Below are 15,206 nucleotides of genomic sequence, written 5' to 3'. Positions count from 1 at the left end.
GGTACTTTCTTTGATCAAACAGCTATTTTCTCTCTTCTCTATTTCATATTTTAATCTTCTGTCTGTATAAGAAAACTTCTCTGTGGCATATAGCTAAGTCTAGTCTTAAAATGCAGAAGATAATAGTCATTGTTCAGTCACAAATATAGAATAGAAACAAATATGAAAGGTAAAAATGTATATATATATAAAAAAAGCAATGAGAAGAAAACATGGCAATAAATATTATTTCATTAAATCTGTCTGCTTCTTCAGGAAACACTTGTACTATGGGTACCAGGGAAGGCTGGATGGGGCAAAGTCTTTTGGAACAGTGTGGCCTTTTAATATAATTGCTGGAATAAATGTATAAAATTTACAAATATAATTAATAGTCCAATTTGAAGGGCTACAGAGACATCTGAGCTTTTTCCAATTATTATCACAACATTTACTGGTTGTTTAAATTTTTCTTTCAAGTGTATATTTATGCATATTAAAGATGTAAGCTCATGGCCTATACCTCTTTGTACCTTCATTTGTCCTGTTTTGCAGTTCTTATCTACAGTACATGGGATAAATCTAGTCAGGCACTGGGGAAAAAAAGAGACTTGGGTTCATTCTGTAGTGTTCAATCAGAAGATAGAAAATTGCATTGTGTCCTTTTATTCATTTAATCCCTGTAAAACTCAGTTCCATACTCAGTGGAATATTTTGTTTCTGTTTTCTATAGGACCCTGTGGGAGGATCTATCCATCATCCAAACCCATGTACAACACATAACCTGAATAAACGCAAGTTGAATTCACCAGAATCTTTGCCAGTAATACAATAAAATATTATGACACTTCTTCAGATACAGTTGCTATGCCCTGTGTGTTTTGCCCATATAATTTACCTTCTGGGGAAAGTAATATATGATAAACTTGTTGCAGGTGGTAATAAATTAGTAAATGCAGAACTGATTCAGAGCGTCCATGTCCGCCCATCTGTAGCACAGATGTTTTGCAAAAGATTTAGAGACTGTTTTGCAGGCACTCAGCCTCTGAGGTGAATTAGTTGCATACTTACATGGAAAAATGGAAACAGTCCTTTTTTGCATGTGCTCCCTTTATTTGGTTTTTTTCCTTCCTCTACACTCCTCCCACACAGAGCCTCTCCCATGCACAGCATGCCCACTTGCATAGATCAAAAGTAGTTTTTTATCTGCAGCACAGCATTGCTTCTGATGCATTATTATTTTCCTTTAAAGCATCTTGTAGTATCTTTACTGGGATTTCTAATAATTTCAGTAATTGTACTCTCTAAGTAATCAGGAAGTACTTACTGATTTTTCTAAAAACTGTTACTAGAGAGGCAAACTTTTTGTGGTCTGCAGGGCTGGTTCGGTCTATCAAGCTACACTTATCCTAGACTAACTAGGATTTTCGGCACAGGCAATGATCACCTGTCTATTATAATATGTAACTGCCAATGTTTAACTCCTTTACTTAAGGAAAACCTCTGTTAGTATGATTTTTAAGAATTAGCTGTTTTAGAGATGATGCCACATAGCCTTGTCAACCTTCCTGGTGTTTACTACAGACTTCTTTTCCTTGGCACTCTTCCTTTAATCTCAGATATCTCACTCAGAATCCAAACAGTCTGAGAAAGGTCCATCTGGGGTCTCCTATGACAGCTGAAAAAGGTTATGTGTAATGTACTCAGATACGTTGAGCAAAGCCGTCCCTCTCTAAATTCAAATAATTAATCTTTTCCAGATTGGCAGTAATTCAATATTGAGTATGTAGAGGCTCAAGCTTTGATATTTATGTGGCTCCTCAGCACTTCAAGATAATATATTACTAGATTAAGGAGCACTGAAGACAAATATTTCAGGTTTTGCAGTGTTATTTCCCTCAGTTATCATATCTTTAAACTAGAATTATAATGGTGACACATAATGCTTATAACCCGATGACAAACTTGCCTCGCAATTCCAATAGCATTTCTATTAATGGCAGACAGCAATCTTGCTGATCAAATGAATAAAGGCTACATTTAAAACCTAATACACAGCCAGGGCAGCCACTAAGAATTTGGAGGTCTCATGAGTAGCTTTTTTTGTATCTGTTCTGAGGGCACTGTACCATAGAGCAGTAACAGACTAAAGGAAGCTCATAAAGAAGCTAATCCTATTTTACTGTGTGATGTAGTTATAAATTAAGGCCCAGATCTGTGGAGGTAGAGAGGTGCTTTAAGTACCTTCTACCTCCATTTCAACCCTTAGACCTTCACTGAGGTAGATGGGAGTTTTCAAACAACTTCATTGCTGTGTACCAACTTGCGTAAGTACAGCATCAAGTCTAATGTTACCAATGTATTCATTGCACATGATCTTAAAACATCTCAATGATTGTTGTGATCTAGCTATGTATCTTTAATGACAGAAACATCAAAAAGAAATAACCAGCACAAAACAAACTGAAAGTAATTACATTACTTCCTGGTCTGATGACATAAAACCCCCACAGCTCACAATAGGTTTAAAAAGGGGTGGACAAAACCTGTAAATACAGATCTTGCTCTTTTAAGACCTCCCAGTGTAAGCACACACAGCAGCCCCACACCCCACTGCTTGATTTGTAATTGTTAATACTACACAGTCTGAGAGCCATAGTTCTAGAACATCCCAAAACATTTGCTGAGACACTTGGGAGTCACAAACAGAAAAAAAAAAAGCACATTTGCTTTGGGGACCCAGAAACCTTTTCTAGGTCTGGGTCGACACGTTCTCTGCTTCCCAGATCACCATTACAGCTCTATATGGATGCAATCTGTCATGCCTGTAGGTGGAGAACAGCCTCTCTATTGGGTTTATTTTGTCTTTTGCAGCTCAAGTGCTATTCCCTTATACAACAGAGCTAGCTAACCCATGCCAAACTGGGAGGAAGGCAACTTCAGTATGCAGCTGAGGCAATTCACCAACTGCCACAGAAATCATTTTGTTTGTACCTCAGTTTTTAGTAGCACTACATGCTGTGACAGTCCATGATGACTGGAATATATTGAGCTGGTAACTGTCACCTCTGCTTGATAGGCATCATGAGCAATGAATGTACCCAATGCATTACACTTTACTGAGTGCACTCCTGGATGCCTGGATGGTGAAGGGAGCCTGACTCCTCACTTCACATCAGCTATAGGAATGCCTGGGATTCACTCTATCATTTGGATGAACACATAGACTATCTAAACTGGCTTTTAAAATGGCAAGTGACAGAGAATATATCACAGTCCTTGGATAACTGCCATTGCCGGTAACAACACAGGTTTTATTTTAGTCTGAGCTGCTCCAGCTTTAATGTTGGCTAACCAAATCTGTTACCTCCTACTTGATAATTGCCTATATCACACTGACAGCATGTATGGATGTGAACTGGTACTTGCAAGTAAGAAATTCCTACATGTTTCCTCTTGCTTAATACTTTCCTACCCTGCTGTATCTGACAAATATTGTCATATACCCATTCACTTTTATTTAAGCAATCATATCCTCAATCGTGTTTAATACCTTTTCCTATGCTGGAATGGTCTGTAAAGTCAAAGGGAGCCCAATTCTAAGCAAACATCTGGTTTCCCAATCGTCATGGTAGTGTCCACTCATGGTGCATCCTCACAATCAGAAAGCTGAATGGAGCAGTTTCCAATATAGGGGGATTTCTGAGATACAGCTGACAGAGAGAAGCATGCAAAAATTAGCTGGCTGTGGCTTGCAGCTTCTGCTGAGTTGTGAAGGCAGTGGGAGAGACCCTTCACCTTGCAGAGAAAATAATACTTTTTCATGTGCTGTAGGAGCGGGAACCAAACTGCTTTCATGTCCTGAGCACCAAAATGTCTTGCCCTATATGATATAGTATACTGATGCTGAAGTTGCACATAATTTAATGCAGTAGACAGCTACAGATTCACAGTTGAACAGCCATGTAAAAAATCATGTTATTGTGTACAGAGGAAATTGTATGATATGAATATGATCTGACACAACTGACAAAACGTGGCAGTATGTATCAGGCTAATCATGCAGAGAGAAAATATGGGCAGTTTTCAGAAAACAGGGTTTTGTTGTTTAGTTATTTTCCAAAATACTGTATAAAAGCCTATTTTTTGACCTTTTGCCCAGTTCACTGAAAGTGATGGAAAAAATTTTCTTTGATTTCATGGGTTGTTGGATCAGGCCCAGAGACTGCAGTAGTGTAGCAATTTAATCTGAAGGGCACTGTCAAAGCCAGGCAGAGGCAGAGGGTTAGGGTAGCTGGAGAGATTCAGAATAGAGCTGAGATTCACAGGGAGAATTATTAATGTAAAGCTTGCAAAGGCCCTTCTCCCACTGTGCATACCTCTGTCAAGCAAGATCAATCACTCACTTCCACACCAACCAAATTTGTCCAAGATTAGGAAGACAGTAATAATAAATAATTAGCAATTATATCACACCTTTCATCTTCAAAGCATCTTACAAACATTCACTAATTATTCCTCACAACAGTCTTGTGAGTTAGGGATTTTCATACCAGTTTTACAGCATTCATTAAGGACTCAAAAAATTTACAACGTAAAAAAAAATAAACCAAAACCAGGAAACTACCCTCACCCTGACTATATGAGTGTTTACTGTAGACAAGTACATAAGAAAATGTGGTGTGTCTTGGGAAACTTCTGTCCCAGTAATTCTTGCATTCTCTAAAAATTATACATGTATGTATCATAACCTCATGGAAGTAACATAAGGTAAAATAAACCCTATTATTTTAAGTCTCTGTCATCATAAAAATATTAAATACGTGATTTTTGAAACAATTACACAATTATTTAATCTTTTACCAATTACTGTGGGCATCAAATATGCTTTCCGATTATAGATTCCTGAAATGTCAAAAGAATCTTTGAAAGTATCTATCAACTATCTATTTGTCAGATGAGTGCTGGGAGCATAAATGCAGTGGTCCTAAGAGACTCTAAAGCAGCTGTGTTTCTCAAAGCAGCTAAAAGGACACATGAAATATTGCTTGTAATGTCTTTTATACCCAGTTTTACGTTCATTCTGTGCAAAAAGAAGCTGCTAATGGGAAAAGGAGGAAATGTTAATGAATTCGTTCCCTACCTCATAATGCAGGTTATTTAGAAACACATGGTTATCTTCACATCTTTCTGGTTAGCGTGCAACATGGAGAAGGAGTTACTGTAAAGGATAAAGAATTGCAGAGAACTACAATTGCTCATGACTCCCTGCTCCCTATTGTGTGTGTAAATTGGAATAGATCCACTGAAGGAGATGGGTCTCAGCTGATTCATGCCAGGCAAAAATGTAGTGTGCCTTTGTGGTTTATAGACCCTCTTTGTCTCAGTCTTCCCAATAGGCAGCTCTGCACTTTTCCAAATGAAAAAGAACAGACTGAGAAACTATTCAGTGGAAACCCAGTTTTGCTCTGCTGTTGTTTCTCAGATTTTCACTTCACCCATGGGCAAAACAGGAAAATTAAACAAGTAGCTTCTTACTTGTTTCAGGAGAGGATTTTCTTGTACTCCTTCAGGATTCACACAACTCAAATTACTGTTACCTTAAAGTGAAAACAGTTTCATTTAACAGGTTAAAAACTTATTTTCTTGCACTGAATGCTAATAAGAAATAATGTCATTTTTGGGAAAGGCAGTAAAACAGTGTATTTACTTGGTATTCGGTATCTACAGAGGCTATTGATGCACTATTCAAGCTAACAGTTTTCATATTACAAATTACTCTAAAGTAAGGCTACAAAAATGAAGAGTTATTTACTGAATAGCTACATCTGTTCAGACTGTATTGGAGACACATTGTCTGGGGTAATGTTGGTAGAAAAGCTAGGTTCTGAGTTGAATGTTAACTGTCTCCAGAAACATCTAATCCCTTTTGTCATCTGTCCTTTCCCAGAAATCATAAAGCTTCATAGATCCACCAAGTTCTGCAAGTGATCCCTTCTCCTGTTTAAGTTTAAACCTCCAAATCTCTGCTTTCCTGCCCTCTGGCCTCACCCTTGGATCTAGCTGTTCCTTGTCTGTTGTCCACCTCCTGTACTCTTCCTTCTTAAACACAGGCCATGATTTAAAAAATAAGAATGCAAGCCATACTTTCACACAGATTTGTTATTGGATTCGGTGTCATTCAGACCACTATATGCCTGCTGCCCTGCTTCCTTCCAATTCAACCTCTTTATGGTTTGTTTGTGGTATTGGGGGTGTTTGGGGGGGACACAACTATAATAATTTCACAAATAAGAGTTCACCATGATACAATTTCACAGGGTGCTTTGTTTTACTCTGGAGACATTCTGGATTATATTGTGTTGTACATTGCCAGAAGCTGATTAGAAATCACTGGAGTGCAATCTGAATGGCTAATTAAACCTCTATATCCTATGCCAGTCTTACCAGGATGAGAAACAGAGAATGTAATGGACATAGCTCCCCTAAACCAGAGCTTTCTTAGCAGCTCAGCTTCTTTCCAACATCATCACACTCCATCCATGGTGAAATATGACATCTGACCACCTGACAACATATACATTTAGGACAGATTGTAGCACATCCATATATGTACAATATGTATGCTTAGTATGTATCATAACACATGTAAATAAATGCATATGTAGTGTTGTAATTTTTTGGTTCCATACAAAGAGAATTATATGCTCCACTATTCTGAATTACAAAGGCTTTTTAAGGGGTTAACTGGATAGCAGAAAATTGCTAACCCAAATAGATGAAGTGTCAGCAAAGTCAGTTCACTGGACTTTCTGGAGTATCTGTCCTGATGCATCCTACTGTACACTGCATCTATGTGAAGACAAGGGGGATAATTCACTGATGGAAAGAGGCCAGAGATGGAGTAATCCAAAGCAGTTTGACTAACTTAAGTGAATTTCACAGAAAACTCTAGAAAACCACTCTGGCCACAGATGTTGTTAGAACAAATACATATTAACAGTATGCATAGATTTTTTAAAGCTTCATCTCAAACAACATTTGCTATCATATATGAAAAATACAGCAACAAAGAATCACTATGTACATTTTATCCCTAGGGAAAACCTAGCATTAAGCTCTGTGTACTTTTAAAAGATGCAAACTTTGGAACCACATAAGCATGCAGGACGTATGCCTTTAAGTGCTGACTAGTTTTATGTTTGTGCTATGCCCATCAAAAACACGTAATCCATCAAAAACATGTAGTTATGATCTGTCTCCTTGGTTGTTTGCCCTAGAAATAAGGAAATAACAGTTCAGGTTATGGGATGTGACTGGGGCTGAGAATTCACTGAATCCACTGTTTTCACTTTCCTTGAGGCTTGAGTGGGCAAGAGGGACAATCAAGAGCTATAACTGGGTAAAGGAGGCTGCTCTCTGTAAAACAAGGAGTCTCCAGCTAGCAAACATAGCTGTGCTAAGTGTAGGCTTGTGATTAAGACCAAGAAGCTGGGCAAAAAACCCTATAATGATAAGTTCTCTGGCAAAGCTCCTTTTTCATGTGCATGTTCCTACATGTGCACTCTGCATTAGCACAAAGACATATCTGTGAATCTAACTTCTGTATTCAGTGGTCTCCCTTGGTCGGTCAGTATTTTCCCATATCAGTTGAATACTCTTTTGCACAAAATCTCTTCTCTTTTCTTTTTTCTCGATAATCAGAACTCCCTTTCAGCCTTCTGTGTAGCTGATGGGGCTCACTAAACAGTAAATCCCCTGCCTTTTTCTCTTCTTGCTTAGGGCATCATGTGCTGGGCAACATTCCTGTCCTGGGGGTTGCAGAGCATCAGGCAGCGCAGCTGAGGAGGGCAAAAATAAAATATCTGCTTTTGGGGCTACCTCCAGACTCCATGGCAACTCTGCCACCTCCCTCACTCCTGAAGTACTATTCTGAGAGGCCTGAGTGATTAAGTAGATAAATTACTTTGTATTTTCTTTCTCAAGGCATTTAAATCTTGTTTCTAACAAGACTATTACAAGACTAGATTTTTCCAGTGAAAGGTACCAGCAGGTACTCGTCTTCAATGTCTTAGTTTCCTAAGCTCACAAACCCGATAACAGGTACAGTCCTACCTTTCTGGACTCACATGGTCACAGACAAATCTGTATTTACTTTTGTAAGGATGCAAAATATCGCAGTCCTGGAAATTTTGTCCCATCTGCCTCGGTGCAAGTGTCTAAGCAGAATTCTCTGGGATGTACTGTCCTGCAGCTCTGGGTGTTCTACAGGAGCAGAGCCAGGCTAGGGTTTGTGCAGCAGCAGTTTTAGACTTAGTTTTAAAGACTTATGATGTATCCCCATCTGTTTGCAACTCAAGGCCATAAAGCTTATTTTGAAAAGTTCTCCCAGAGAGCATATCGCTGCAATTGGACCTACAATCATCATTCTCAAAGGTGATGAGCTTCAGGGTTTATATTTTGAGCCCTTCCCGCATCAGAACTGTATGAAAACATGATTTTTTAAAAATTCAGAACAATTAAATTATTCCAGTTTCACTGGAGAAAATTTGCATGGATCTTCAAACACTAGGGAGAAATTAACACCTTTTTAGTGAACTGAGCTTGAGTATGAGGTTTCAAAATCTGGAAAGTGCATGTGGTTTGATGACTAAGTTCAGTCATTTTTTCCCCAATCCATGGATTTTGTTTCAGAAAAATCATGGTTCCATTTTGTCAAAGATGTGAATTACTTTTCATTTCATGATTTATTTTTCAAATAAAGCAATTTGGACGGTTTGTATTCAGCAGCAGAATTCATTTTGAACAATACGTAGGTAATGGAGCAAAAGATGTATAAGGTAAAAACATATGCTGAACATATGTACTCCTCTGATGCATGCCAAACTTAATTAAAAATCAGACCCTAATTTGCTGTGGGATCTAGACAGCGTATTGGTTCATGCAGATGTTTATAAATGAGAAAAATATATTCTTTATTGTAAGTCCACATTTTGCAGAACTTGGGAACTATTGTCCAAGTGTTATGCAGTCTTAGTTCCTTAAATACCAACATTCACTTTGTTGAGGGCACAGTTTATAAATCCCAAATACAATTGAGGCCCTCTGAGGATTGCTGATTTTACGTTAAAGAGACTCAATGTAAAATGATGAATAGAAGTCTTAATAAACCCCTGTGAGAATACAGGTTCTTAGGCTATTCAACAGGAGCTTGTCAGCCTTTCTTCTGAAATACAATGCAAGCAATAATTTTGACTATCCAATATTTCTTTTGTATACAGCATGAAACTTAAGAGAAAAAACATTTTCTTCTAATATTCAGATTTTTTTATGGTTTATTGATATAGGGTATTTTTGCCTGCAATTTCAGCATACTAGTTTACTGACAGTGTCCTTTATTTCTGCATTTTAACAGAAGCGAAGACTTTGTAATCTAGTATATTGACAGATATACTCACTAAATGCAATTTTGAAGTTTTACTAATAACTTTTTATGTCATAAAAGAACCGTATTACAGTTACAACAACAAAAAAATTACTCTGGGAATTATTTAGGTAACGAATGAAGTAACTTTTTGTTTTTAGAGAACTTCTTAGAGAATAGGAGAAAAACATATTTTATACTGCTTAAATTAGTTTCCTCCACATGATTATTTGTTAAGATTGTTAGGCTTTGATAAAATATTAACAAATGTTTATAACTAGTACTGTTCACTGAGCATAGTGGAAGATGGAAAATTCCAGGCCACTAAGTAAATCACTAACAAAATTAGATGCAGCATTTTGTATCTTTCAGGTACCTCCACCATCAAACAGAAGAGTAAGTATCACTAAATGATTTTTAAATTGGCATGCAAACAAAGTTTTGTACTTGCTAATGCAGTAGCCTTAATATTTTTTCTAAAAAAATTATTTCATCTATTATACAACATGATTTTAATGCCCTCTTTGCTACAGAAATAGTTACTATTTATGAATGTTCAAACTAGGTAAATCTTCCCCCCCCCCCTTTTGTTTAATATTTACCTCTTTATATTGTAAGTAATTTATGATCATGCAGATTGAGTTCAGTAACAGTACTGAAATTGAAAGAAAAAAATCTGAGGCCTAATTTACGGCTTAGAATTAGAGTAATGGATCTCATTAGCAGCAGGGAGTTCCTAATTTAAGACCAAGGTCTTAGAATGATTAGAGACAGCTGACGCTGAGACTTCTGCTCCTAACATGGTTCAATAGTGGTTCCATAGTTCATTTACACTTTCCACAGCTCCACATCCAGCCCTCTGACTTGTCTTTTACTTAGGTAGCGAGCTCTTTAAAAATATCACTATTGTCATGATCTTTGTTTAGTACTTAGCAGAAAGACATGCTCCTTCTTGTCTATCTTCTGGGCAATAAAATAAAATACATAATTGGTCCTGTATTTCTGGGGAAAGACTTCTTGCTGCAAGGGAGTTTCTTTGTGTCCCCTTTTGACTGTGAGAAATATCACAGAAAGATTCTGCATCGTCACAGATTCTTTATCATTGCAGAAATATTATGAAAACCTGCCAGATTTTAGCTTGCTAAAAATATTGTAAGCAAGAAGCAGCACTGACTCACATAACACTGACAAGAATAAAAATGCTGAAATTTCTCAGGGTATTAATAAACCTGAAAAATTTTCAATAGCTCTGAATACATTTTTCTACATATATTGTTATGGAATCTCACATATAAATGACTGATTCGCTAACACGTTTTCTTCACATAGTTTCTATTAACAAACACACTTTTAATATTTTTCCTGTTATTTTAACCATTATTTAACTCTACAATGGTGGAATTCTATGGTCTGTTGAACCATTTCCTGGTAGACCATAAATCCCAACCCCACAAGCATTTCTTATGTTGTCTTCAGGACTGACTGACAATTGCTTCTGCTTATCTGCTGCTTACATAGAACAGCTCAGTGGAGGCTCAGCTCAAAAAAGCAATGACAGAAGATACTGAAGCTCCTGTAATAAAGCCTTTTCTAACAGTTGTCTGTGCAGCAATGAGCAAATGAGGAAAATAAAAAAATAACAGGAAAAATTCTCCCAAAGCCACCTGATCCTGTCACCTGACATTCAATAACTTGTGCCAAAGGAACATCACTGCTTATATTTCATCTTCTGTTGATCAGTTATTTTTCCTTCAAGTATATGTGAAGCAAGGAAAAGCAAGCCTTGCTTTGCACATTTGCTAACAATTGAAGGAGTCCCTTTTTGACATGCAGTGCTTATACTGTAACATCTGCATTGGCATCAATGGGACTACCCAATGTCAATGAATAACACCTTGAAATTTCTCCTTGGGTTTAGTGAGAGCAGGATCCTGCTTTTGGTGTGTCTCAGTGTTTCCAGTGACTCTAAGATGATTGTTATCAAACTAAGAATTGTGTCTTGAGAAATTACAAAATAGTATCTATAAATGGGGGAAAATAAATAATTAAAAAAAATGGAAAAATAAGAGTATAAAGATAGTTTTGAAACAGCTCTGGTCTGGTAATAATATGTAAATGTAATAACTCATTATTTCTATATTTTCATGCTATACTTCTTATTAGGTATTATTCACTGCTCAAAGTTTTAGATGTAAGCATCATAACCTTAATGAGAAGCAGTATTTTTTCTTACATTATCCTAACAACATCTCTGAAGAGTGGTTAAGAGCAGCATAGACAAGGAGCATGTCCTGCCCTCTAAAGCTGGGAAGTACTTTCCACATGAGAGGAGTTAATGCATTCTGGCAAGACAACATAGTCAGCCAGTGCTGATGCCTGATGTTCACTGGATTAATATGAAACTTGTGATTGCAGGGTACTTAACGACTATTTGAAGACGTCTCAATGGCAAGTCAGATCTGAAGTGTATAGATCTAATTCTCTGTAAAATCTCTTTCTCTTTCTTTCTTAAACATGCACGTTTTCCTTCACATAAAGGATTATTGGATTCTTTCATGTAATAAGTATCAAGGCTTACTTCACAACTGATTATCTTGGCATTGTTACTGTAACTATCCTTCAGGCTAAGAACAGAAAGGTAACTCCTTGCTAGCAAACACTCAGAAAAAGTATTAAATAACCATCACTTCCCACTTTGGTGCACTAAAAAAACCTGGTGAATAGACTTGGACAATACTGAAGTACAATATCTAGATCAAGTTACAGGGTTTGAATCAGTTGATCAGGCAAAGAACATATGCTAAAGTGATGACATATCTTAACAGTGTTAATATTGAGTGAATGTACTTGTACAAGGATAACAGAATCTAAAGATCTTAAATACTGAAATGTCAACAGAAAGTGTTGCATTTTGAGAAAGGAACACAGTTAGTAGCTGGCTTGCTTCCACCTACAATTATTGCTTTTAGTGGTAAAACATGTTATTTATTAAACAACTTCCCCTCTCCCCTTTTGATTCCCCAAGAGGGAAGATAATAATTCATTACTTAAGTATTGTATTTGTTGGTATTGACTGAGATTTAATACTTGTACTCAGAAGAATAATTTGTGTGAGAGAACAAGACTCATCTCTTCCAAAGGTTCAGTATTTTGTCAAATGGTGTAATTGCCATCAAATCATGATATCACCCATTCTGTCACACCAAATTAATCAGTAAATAATAAATTTGCAGTCATCAGAATTGTAACTTGTGAAAAATAGATCATGTTTCACTATCTCAGTGCAACATTGACCTTTCAGTAGCGTAACAGTTTTAACCCATGTTCAACTAATTACACACATTCTATTTTTTACTCTTGTATATTTGTCATCGTAAATATATAGCACAGATAATCTACATGCACAAGTGAAAAGCAATATATCTAGGCAGAAACAATTGAGAAGCTTCAAACTGTGGTTAATATTTTCAGCTGGCTGCTAGAAAAGCTGCCAGCACATACTTTCTCGTGAGTGTATAACCCCAGGAAGTGAAGCGCTGTTACATCATTTGAAGGGGCAGCACAGCAGGGCCCAAGGATGGGAATATACAGCCAAGAGGGTGTATTTTGGACAAAGTCACCATCATGCCTTCTACCATTATGCTAGTGAGAAAACAGCTTGGGGAAAATCTTTGGCTGAAGCAGCAGAAGGACAAATAATTCCCCTGGGGAAAGCAAGAATGAATGGAGTAAAATGTAATCCCAGATATACTGGAAAGGCAAAATTTAGCTAGCACTCATTTAACCCTTTAATAATCCATCATCTGCAACAGATTTTAGATCATGATGCATCAGGGTTCTGAACTCTATCTCCCAAATGAAACTCTTCTTTCCTTGTAAAATCTGAATAGGTTAAATTGTCTTATCTTCTGTGTTATTTAAAATTGTTAAAATCTTCAATACTACTTTTACAGCTGCCTCACAGGAAAATCAACCAATTTATTTATCTATTTATATATAAAATCTTCATCTTTTATGCAGGTCTTTACCTAGCAGTTTCTGTAAAGAAATGTTAACGAAGCTATGAGCTATATCCAGCATTATAAGCCAATTTCCTCATGTCTTTTAGGGCTGCAAAGAACCACCTGTCTGTCTATGGCAGTAAGCCAGAAAACAACTGTATGATTTACGCCCACTGGTTTCCTATGAGCTGTGGGAGTGTAACCTTAACCACCATCTTCTTGTACAAAAGATCCTGAGAACTACTTTTTTTTTCTTTCCCCCAGAAAAGCACAGTGAATCAAATATTGAATATACTTCCTGCTTCCACATTCTCAGAGCCTGACAGGGATAGTATCTCTTTAGGAAAGCAACTACTATCTTTCATGCAACTTAAGAAATGCTGAGTCAAGAATTTCTGTGCCATGACAAAAGCCTAACCATGTAGAATCATCTCTATAAAGGTAGTTAGACACCTAAATACTCAGTACTCAGAGCAATTGGGCATCTGAAGAGTTTTCAAAATTTTGTTGTTATACTGCAGTCAGTCTTACTGCAGAATCTAGTTGCAGAGCTGAAAGTGACCTGCTACCCTAGGCTTTTTAAGCATCCGTCTCTACTAAAAGATTTGTTTGTGACATGTTACTTGCATTAGGCAATAATTCATTTTATAGGCCAGAATGGAAGAATTTATGAGATGTTATAGTATTTAGTACATTAAAAACCCCTGTGAACAGTTTCTTTAGGAGAAGAAATATAGCAACACTAAAATATCAAAAAAGATAAGTCATATAGTAAAGGATTTTCACTATTGGAATATCATTCAAGACAAATACTTAATAGGAACTTTTCAAAATCCCAAACCTTTATCAAATGACAGGTCAGAACAATGCACAGGCCAGCTCTGATGTTAGGGATAGAGTTTCATTTTAGACTTCAGGCTGCGGCTGGGTGTGCACACAGTGTCCCTCACAGCTAATGCCAAAAAGTCCTCTGGTTATTCCCTGAACAGCTTCTAGGTGGAAATCTTCTCCCATGGACACAGAACAGATCAATATTTTGTTTCCTGATTCGCAAGATAAAAGCTCACTCATGAGTCTCTAAAATAATTTCCCCTCAAAAGACTCCAGCTGGCAGATTAACCTGTTTATGTAGTGCTCTATGTGGCTCTGAAGACCTACAAGCAACTTTTTTGTGTACTGCTTCTCTGTGCAGTTCACTCTTTCAAAGAGATGCACAAGCTGGATAGAATGAAATGTACGTTTCACAGGAGGACAGCAAAGCCTTCTTCCCAGCCATGTGCAATCCTAATGTCTTCTTCTGCTCTTCTGTGGTTAGAAGACAACTTAGTAAATAAAAATAGTTGTCTTAAAATTAGGAAAAGTGAAGGAACTGCCTGTGAAAAATATAATTCTGCCCTGCGATTGCAAGGAGATGCTTTTTAACACCATAAGATCCTGGAAATGTGTTAAAATTTGCTTCCCATATCCACCAGAGAATTTTGCAAAATTACATTCTTATACTCCTTGTTCATGCAACTAAATAAGACAATATCTCACTTTAAAAGTCCTTCTCATTTGTGGCCTGAAAACTATTGCAAAAAACTAAGTGCTTCAGCAGCAGTTTTTATTGTATACAAAGTTACATAGACCCTATTCATTGCAAGCAGATTCAGCAGGCAGGATGGTTTAAACCATCCCCAGTTGTCTGCAACATTTCTCAGCAGTTTCAACCGTGGCATTTTATCTGCTTTTATCTCCTCTGATTTTCCACTCAGAATATTTCCTTAGCTCATTTTACTCCCAGTACCATGTGTTTTCAGTAA

The 15,206-nt window shown here is 37.0% G+C and overlaps 1 long non-coding RNA gene across 1 annotated transcript in view; it reads left to right on the top strand.

The window, feature by feature from the left end:
• The window catches only part of LOC129785041 (uncharacterized), a 48,077-nt gene extending 47,241 nt beyond the window's left edge, over positions 1–836 (top strand). Inside the window, exon 5 of the long non-coding RNA XR_008748497.1 lies at positions 713–836. This is a non-coding gene — a long non-coding RNA (uncharacterized LOC129785041). The remainder of the gene's footprint in view (positions 1–712) is intronic.
• The last annotated feature ends 14,370 nt before the right edge of the window (positions 837–15,206 follow it).

This window comes from Falco peregrinus, chromosome 8 (genome assembly GCF_023634155.1).
Source record: "Falco peregrinus isolate bFalPer1 chromosome 8, bFalPer1.pri, whole genome shotgun sequence".
Lineage (NCBI taxonomy): Eukaryota > Metazoa > Chordata > Aves > Falconiformes > Falconidae > Falco > Falco peregrinus.
The sequence above is the reverse complement of the archived record's forward strand: the minus strand, read 5'-3'. Positions and strand labels throughout refer to the sequence as shown.